This window comes from Anomaloglossus baeobatrachus, unplaced genomic scaffold (genome assembly GCF_048569485.1).
Source record: "Anomaloglossus baeobatrachus isolate aAnoBae1 unplaced genomic scaffold, aAnoBae1.hap1 Scaffold_398, whole genome shotgun sequence".
Taxonomy (NCBI): Eukaryota; Metazoa; Chordata; class Amphibia; order Anura; family Aromobatidae; genus Anomaloglossus; species Anomaloglossus baeobatrachus.
The window spans coordinates 212,869-221,834 of NW_027443317.1; positions in this window are offsets into that span (position 1 = coordinate 212,869).

An 8,966-nucleotide genomic window follows, 5' to 3' on the forward strand; every position below is an offset into this window, starting at 1 on the left:
CTACATGCTCTGTGCGAACCCCTAGAGACCTGATCTCTTCCTTCAACTCTCTTACTATTTCTCTGAGATCAGCCTGCAAGGAAGCCCTCAGCGTTTTCAGTAGAGCTTGCATTGTTTCCTCTGTCAGAGGAATGGCTGTGCAGCCTCTTAAACAGCCTGTTTCTCCCTGTGAGGAGTGGGAAGAAGCTGAGTGGGAAGCCATCTTGCTTGGTAAGGAGAGATCCCTATCCAGGGGGAAGAAGTCTGTCAGTTTGGCTGGAGTGCCAGTTTTTTTAGGTCTCCCCTTAGGCATAGCTGGGGGCTGGGGTTACTCACACCTCCTGTAGCTGGTAATCCTGTTATCTGTGAGCTGATAAGAGCCGGTTTATCCTGCTGTCAGCACAGAGCTCTCCTTCAAGCAGCCGTCGCCATCAGCGTGCAGGCCACGCCCCCGCTATGAGAGATCTTTATGACAATAACCCTATACATATATGTGCTGTGTCTATGTGGATATTATGAGCTGCATTATCTGTTCATCTCAGCTTGTTCTTATCTGACACACTTCCCTGACGTGTTTTTATATGCACATCGCACTTTGTGTTGCACTTTTTGTGTCCCTTTATGAATTTTTATAAATTATACATAAATAAACTTTCTAATAATTCTGTAAAGAAATTGTTCTTTCTTGCATTAATTAAAATAGGATTAAGAGGTTATCAATTATGGATGTTCAATGTAGGTTATTATATTATTTTCTCGACACTTGACTGACTGCTGACCCCTCCCACCAGGCTGGCTAACCCCGGGACTCGTTCCTTTTCATAGCGACCATCCCCTACATGGTTAACCCTCTATGCCCGGTGTGGAGTGGAGAACTAGGATTTTGGGTGTGCTTTGGTGGTATCGGCACTGTTACTCCAGGTCTCAGGGGGTAGGTCCTGCATCGTCAAGAGGATGCAGTTCCCTGTAGTGCCCTGAGTGGCTCAGGGGTGCTACAAGACTACTCGGCAGCAGGAGGAGGATATGAAAGAGCAGCAGGAGACTAACCAGCTGTTGATACAGCACATGATCTTGTCACAGGCAGCGGGAGCTCTACCGGTAATTCGCAATACCAGGAAAGTGATGCCGAAAATGGAGGCCACCGAAGACGTTGAGTCTTACCTGGATATTTTCGAAAGAGTGGCCGAGAGAGACGGACTACCCCGGAACCAATGTTCAGAAATAGGTGCTCCATTTCTGGCAGCAGGACCTCAGAAGGCCTATCGTGACCTGCCGGACAACAACCAAATGTCTACGCAGTTGTCAAGGGTGAGACCCTGGCACGACTGGCTGTAAATGTGTTAGTTCGGGCCCAACGGGTACATGAGTCGGAGTATGACTCTTCTAAACCAGCCAGGTCCCAAGGTTCACTGGATACAGAAATGGTTGCAGCCCTAGGTACTGTCACCTATGGTGGACCGCATTGTAGCTGATAATTTCTGGAGGGTCTTACCTTACCCCTCCAACGCTGGGTGGGACAAACGACTCCCAATAATATGCTCCAGATTGTGGACATTTTAGAGCGATAATCATATATGGTTACAACAAGAGCAACACATATACAGTGTGTCCACCCATATCCTGTCCACCGCCATTAACTTGAGAACAGTGGCAGCTATAAGAATAGAAGTGGTGTCTAGGTATAGTAAAGTAGCCATGCCCTATGCAATGAACCACCTATAGCGCCACCTGGTGGAAAACAACGGCGTTAGCATTTTTATCTCGAAAACGGAATGAGATAGAAAAAAAAAGTGAATTACAAAGTTGCAGGGCAGCATCAATTCAATACGAATTGACACCTTGGATACAGAAATGCTATGATATGAAACCCATAATCCCCCCAAAACATTGAATGCTGGTCACGCACATGGTGCTTATTTAACTTTGATACCTAAAGTGGCCACCGTCAGCTGCAATGCACATCTGGACTCTGGACAGCATACTGTATCTGTATCTGTATCTTGCTGCACGTTGTGCAATATGGTAGGTGACACGTTTGCACAAGCATCTGTGATACGTCGTTGTAGGTCCTGCAATGTTGGTGGAGGGGTCGCATCATATGTACCGCCCCTGTGTCAGCAGTCGAGCTGCTCGGATCCGGATCCGCGGTGGCTCGAGGGGCATCCAGACCCAGGGGGCCTCACAGCCACTCGGATGAAGGGGGTATTTACAGGGGGTGGTAAATTAAGAGTTTCTGACCCGACCGTGGTGTGTGGTAAGGTAGAGTATCACCGCTGCGGCTGGGAGTACCCGGTGGCGATGGAGTGGGCAGCCAGGTGTTTAACCCCTCCACGGGTAAGGGGAGATGCCCCGGGACTCGGTGATTGTGACAGGGAGGTGTCGTTGGGGAGGTAAGGGTCACTTGCGTACTCAGTCCAATAACACTGACACCGACAACTTTAGTAAACCAAAGTTCTGGACACCGCTGCCGCTGAGAGGGAGCACGTTTGGGTCCCATTTCTGTTGGTGTTGCCTGTTGATCTGTGACCTTTCCCTTGGCACCTTGTTTCCTTCTGGTTGGTCCCTGTAGCTTGAAACTAGTAGGGTCCCGCTCCCCAATATGGCTAACTGAGGGAGCTTGCTCTCAGGGTTCACGCTTGGGATTTTCTGGGCCGTATTTGTGGAAAATCCTATCCCCCTTGTTGCGCTAGTACCCCGATTTTGGAGCGGGTGGAGAGCGGATCTTGAAGGCTCCGTTCTCGTCAGGTAAATTGTCAGGTTGCCTGAAGCTACTCCCTGACCTAGAGTCCACGTACCCCGTCGTGCCCTGGCCCCTGCCCGGTGATGGTACAAGGCCGCCGGCTGTCCTCCACGACAATGCCGTGCACCCTGTCACGATCCCCTGTGACCGGGGTTCCAGCTCCTACCAGGCCCAGAACAGCGTCTGCTACCTAGTAGTTCCAAGGAGCCCAGCTCCTGACCTCCTCTCACTTTCACCTCCAACTCTACACTCCTATTGACTGACTCCTGACCTCCCCTTACAAACCCCCCAAGTAGGCGACCCTATTCCACTCAGGCCGTCCACTGGTGTGTCTGGTGGGTGTGGTGCAGAGTGTTCCTAGGATTTTGATTAGCTGGTTTTTGGCAACAACAATGGTTAGGGACAGGTAACCAAGGAGGAGGTGGATATTGCACAGGAGGGCAGATTTCACAATACCCTGTGACGACCTGATAGGCCAGGGCGTCACACATACACCTGCTGTTTGATGTGACCTCACAGAAAGAAATCCAATGGGGTCAAGTCAGGTGAGCGTGGAGGCCACTCCATGCAGCCACCATACCCAAGGACTTGTAGGAAGGTCTCCATGAGGTATCGCTTCACGTCCGCAGCCTTGTGAGTTTTACACGTTCTAATCATAGCATTTCTGTATGCAAGGTGTCGATTCGTATTGAATTGATGATGCCCTATAACTTTGTAATTCACTTTTTTTCTCTATCTCGTTCTGTATTCGAAATAAAAATACCACCACTAGGGCTACTCTCATAAAAATATATTTTATTAATAAATATTAAAAAAAGAACATGTGTGGTGTTCTTATCTTTCAATTTCGTACATCACATAGACATATATATACAAGTGCAAGTGTAAACCATGGTTAAACCCACGCCTGAGCGCAGCTATAGACAGTGGTTTATAGAGAGGGGGACAGATGTTAGTACGTCACTGTCCGGCTAGTAGTTGTTTAATGTACACTGTATCTACCTCCTTGTTTGTAGATGTATATGTTGATTATACTCTACTAAAAGGTATATAGCTCTCACTGTCCTTGTCAGCCTCCAGCAGGGATAACCACCACCAGAAAAGTGATAAAAGTGCAAACAAATGAACCATAGACAAACAAACAGTGGCAATGCGTTAGCTGTCCAGGGTTCTCATATTAGGCATAATTTCCCTAATCAAAGGTTGCTGGATAGTTTAGGTAGGAGCCTGGAGTTCCACTTAACTAATGGATCCCCCTACTCTCCTGACGCGTTTCACCCCCCCAACGCAGTAAAAGGGGATCATCAGAGGATTTTTTGTGAGTCACTTCTCAAGAAAGGACACCTAGAAAGATGAACGAAAAAATGTTGTAAGTATATAGATAAACGACTGCATTGTTCTAGGCACATATAGCTATATAGGTACACTTACAGGGGACCAGTCCTCTTTTTTAGAGTGCTAATAAGTGTTCCCTCTTAATATGTGGTTACATGAGCGGACTGTTCAAATGTCCAGGATAAGGATGAAGCTTATTTAGTAGTTGGTCCCTGTAGAAATGTATAGGAAAAGTGGGCGGGTAATTCCATATTATTCATATGCTCAGGCAAAATTTATCATACACATAAAGTCTGGATTTCTACCTGTATATAGATGTAGTGGTGTATACACTTTTTAGTCAATAAAGAGGCAGTTTTTTATCCACTATAATTCTCCAGGAGACGTATGGTCCTATGATTATAATAGGTTGTATATTCGTCCCTCCTGTAGGGATAATAAGATGCGTATACATGATTATACATGTCCTCCGTTTGGGGTATACTATAGAGAGACACACATTTTATGGTTTTTTATATTACCTCTTGACGGGACCAGAGTGGGTTTTTCAACCTTCAAATCACTCAGGAAATTGAATATATAGGTGACCTCTTTTCAGGCGAATGTATAGGATATGACAGATAATTTGTCCTGTAAAGGAATAGCATCATTGATTTACTACCTTTATTGAAAACCGTGCATATGCGTTACTTACTGGCACTCAGGGGTATACCTGTAAGGGCAATCAGCGGTGTGTAGGCAAAACCAAAACCCTACCACAGGGATATAAATTGGTGAGTCACTTCATGTATTAACTGCAAAAAAAACAACATAACGGATACTTGTATTTCTGGTTTCACTATCAGCCCAAGAAGCATAATCGTAACCATTGTCCAGTCTTATGCATCTATATATGACAGTTATCCTGCAGTCGCTGTTAAAGCAGCAATAGTCCCCCATCATATAGGTATGATAATGGCCCATTGCAGCTACACACTGTGGCAGAGGTCCCAGAATATTATTAAGTATATTAGAGGTCAGTTCACCTTGCCTGTAAGGGGGAAGTTTCCTATGGTATAGCATTCCCATAAGGTTGAATCACAAAGATGTATATCTTCTGTGAGACTGCACATAAATATATACAGTGCCATAAGAACTATTTTATACATAAGGGTGTCTGGCTCCTGATTATAGGGGCCACTGTATCATAGTATCATAGTATCATAGTTTTTAAGGTTGAAGGGAGACTCTAAGTCCATCTAGTTCGACCTGTAGCCTAACATGTTGATCCAGAGGAAGGCAAAAAAAAACCCCAATGTGGCAAACAAGTTCCAATGGGGAAAAAATTTCCTTCCTGACTCTACATCCGGCAATCAGACTAGTTCCCTGGATCAATACCCTGTCATAAAATCTAATATACATAACTGGTAATATTACATTTTTCAAGAAAGGCGTCCAGGCTCTGCTTAAATGTTAGTAGTGAATCACTCATTACAACATCATGTGGCAGAGAGTTCCATAGTCTCACTGCTCGTACAGTAAAGAATCCTCGTCTGTGATTATGATTAAACCTTCTTTCCTCAAGACGTAGTGGATGCCCCCGTGTTCCAGTCGCAGGCCTTGGTGTAAAAAGATCTTTGGAAAGTCTCTGTACTGTCCCCTCATATATTTATACATTGTGATTAGATCCCCCCTAAGCCTTCGTTTTTCCAAACTAAATAACCCCAAGTTTAATAACCTGTCTTGGTATTGCAGCCCACCCATTCCTCTAATAATCTTGGTGGCTCTTCTCTGCACCCTCTCCAGTTCAGCTATGTCCTTCTTATATATCGGTGACCAGAATTGTACACAGTATTCTAAGTGTGGTCGCACTAGTGACTTGTACAGAGGTAGAACTATATTTTTTTCATGAACACTTATACCTCTTTTAATACATCCCATTATTTTATTAGCCCTGGCAGAAGCTGCCTGACACTGTCCACTAAAGTGAAGTTTACCATCCACCAATACACCCAAGTCTTTTTCTGTGTCTGTTTTACCCAGTGTTCTACGATTAAGTACATAATCATAAATGTTATTTCCTCTACCCAAGTGCATGACCTTACATTTATCTACATTAAACTTCAATTGCCACTTCTCAGCCCAATCCTCCAATTTACATAAATCTCCCTGTAATATAAAATTATCCTCCTCTGTATTGATTACCCTGCAGAGTTTAGTATCATCTGCAAATATTGAAATTCTACTCCGCATGCCCCCAACAAGGTCATTTATAAATATGTTGAAAAGAAGTGGGCCCAATACTGACCCCTGTGGTACCCCACTATGAACTGAGACCCAGTCCGAGTACGTACCATTAATAACCACCCTTTGTTTCCTATCACTTAGCCAGTTTTTAACCCAGTTACACATATTTTCCCCTATCCCCATTATTCTCATTTTATGTACCAACCTTTTGTGTGGCACCGTATCAAAAGCTTTTGAAAAGTCCATATACACAACATCCACTGCATTTCCCTGGTCCAGACTTGAACTTACCTCTTCATAGAAGCTGATCAAATTAGTTTGACAGGATCGATCCCTCATAAACCCATGTTGATACTCTGTCATAAGGTTATTTTTCTTGAGATACTCCAATATAGCATCTCTCAAGAAACCCTCAAGGATTTTACCAACCGTAGAGGTTAAACTTACCGGCCTATAATTTCCCGGCTCAGTTTTTGTCCCCTTTTTGAATATTGGCACCACATTTGCTATGCGCCAGTCCTGCGGTACCGACCCTGTTATTAAGGAATCTGAGAAGATTAAAAATAATGGTCTATCTATCACAGAACTCAATTCCTGTAGTACTCTGGGGTGTATGCCATCCGGGCCCGGAGATTTGTCAACCTTAGTGATTTCGAGGCGGCGGCGTACTTCCTGCTGGGTTAAGCAGGTAATATTCAAGTGTGAATTTATAGTATCACTGGTCATGTCATCTGCCATGGCATTTTCTTGTATAAAAACCGTAGAAAAAAAGTCATTCAGCAGGTTGGCTTTACCCTCATCCCCTTCCACCATTTCACCATTGTCTGCAACACAAGGGATCAGTGTACTTAGATAGTCCCCCTATGAACGGTTAAAGAGCATACCTTGTTCCTGGAGCTCTACCAGTAAGGACTGTGAGTCCCGAGTGACATACACTCTAGCACACTGGGAGCTCACAAATGACCCGTGCCGTCTCGGTCTGTGCCTGCTGTCTGGACTTGTGACCTGCACGGTCTGCGGGCCTTTTATTAATGGAGTCCCGGAGGTAAGTTTCCTCCGTCCGAAAACCGGAAGTAGCGCGTGGCCGGAAGTGATGTATCGGCATTTTCTCGTTCCCATGTCACAGACTAGATCATGTGATCCGTACTGGGCGGGGTTTAGGGAAACAACTTCCTCCAGTAATATCTGTAGTGTGGAACGCATCTGCGTTCCACAGGCACATCAGTGTTGGAAATATAGCGATATTAATGTAGGACTCACGTACAATAAGCAATTCAGAGCGCTGCTTATAGAAGCGAAATTCCTATAGACGATGTATATATATATAGTGACCGGCCATGATGTATTCATATATACATTTCATTTTATATGCCTATATCACAGAACAGATCATGTGATCTGTACTAGATGGATACATATGATGTGTCATCCTTGGTGGTATGACATACATATATATAGGGCATTACAGAGGGGGACGTGTAATATATGTAAGTGGTAGTGCTAGCCATATTGGGGGCATAATAATAGTGCTGGCCATATCCAGGGCATTCATTCCTATATATAAAAACGTGTTAAATAGGGCACCAGTTTCGTGGTGGTAATAACCATCTTAAAGGACAGAGATTATGCTAGATCTATGTGCATCTCGGTAGGGATATATCAGCGCCCCCATGTTTATGGTATATCGCAAGATGCTTGATATCCAAGTGTTATTATATACATAGAGATATATTTCAGAGCCTTAGATACGTAAAAAGGGCTCATATCATAATGTGAGAAGCACCTGGTTACATAATTTCTTTGCACTGTTCTCTATAGACCACATTCCTCCTGAGGGTGTGATGGTGGAGAGAGCATATAGGTATATATGTACTCATTGCTGAATACAGGGTACATGCTTGCCACTATATCCAATACATAGAGTTGTAATTTCTACATTCCAACGTATAAGCGTACATCCAACTAAATGTATGTGCTATTACACTAGTGCAGTCTCAACAAGGTATATATTTTACATGGTAAAAATGACCATGTGCGGGGCATATAGTATATGCACAAAACTTATGCCTATCAGTATCAATATCGACAACCCGGGAGTGGATAGGGAGGGGGGGGGGGGTTGTTGGTTGGTGTAGTTTGGGCCCGGGACGAAGGGGCTGGACTAGTGGCTAGATAAAGCTATGAAAGCTTATGATCTCATTGAGACCGTCAGGGGAGACGGAATCCAGGAGGAAGGTCCATCTCGCCTCCCGCTGCAGTATTTTCCTATCCCAGTCTCCTTTCCTGGAAGGTTTAGGGATAACCTCTATTGCCTGGAAAGAAATACTTTTTAGGTCCCCTCCATGGGTATTGTTAACATGTCTGGCTATCGCTGTGTCCCTTTTGTGCCGGATGTCTCCTACGTGTTCTCCAATCCTGGTTCGTAATTGTCTTTTGGTCTTCCCCACATATCCCATAGGGCAAGTACAGGTGCAGAGGTAGACCAATCCTTCAGTTTTGCAGTTTGCAAAATCTCTAAGTCTGAATGTTCTGTTAGTTTTGTGGTTCAGGAAAGTTTTTGACTGATTAATATAGGGGCAGTAGGTACACTTCCCACATCTAAACGTACCTACAGGTCTTCTTTCCAGCCAGGTACCTGTGCCTTTTGGCACTGTGAAGTGACTATGGGTTAAATGATCCCTAATGG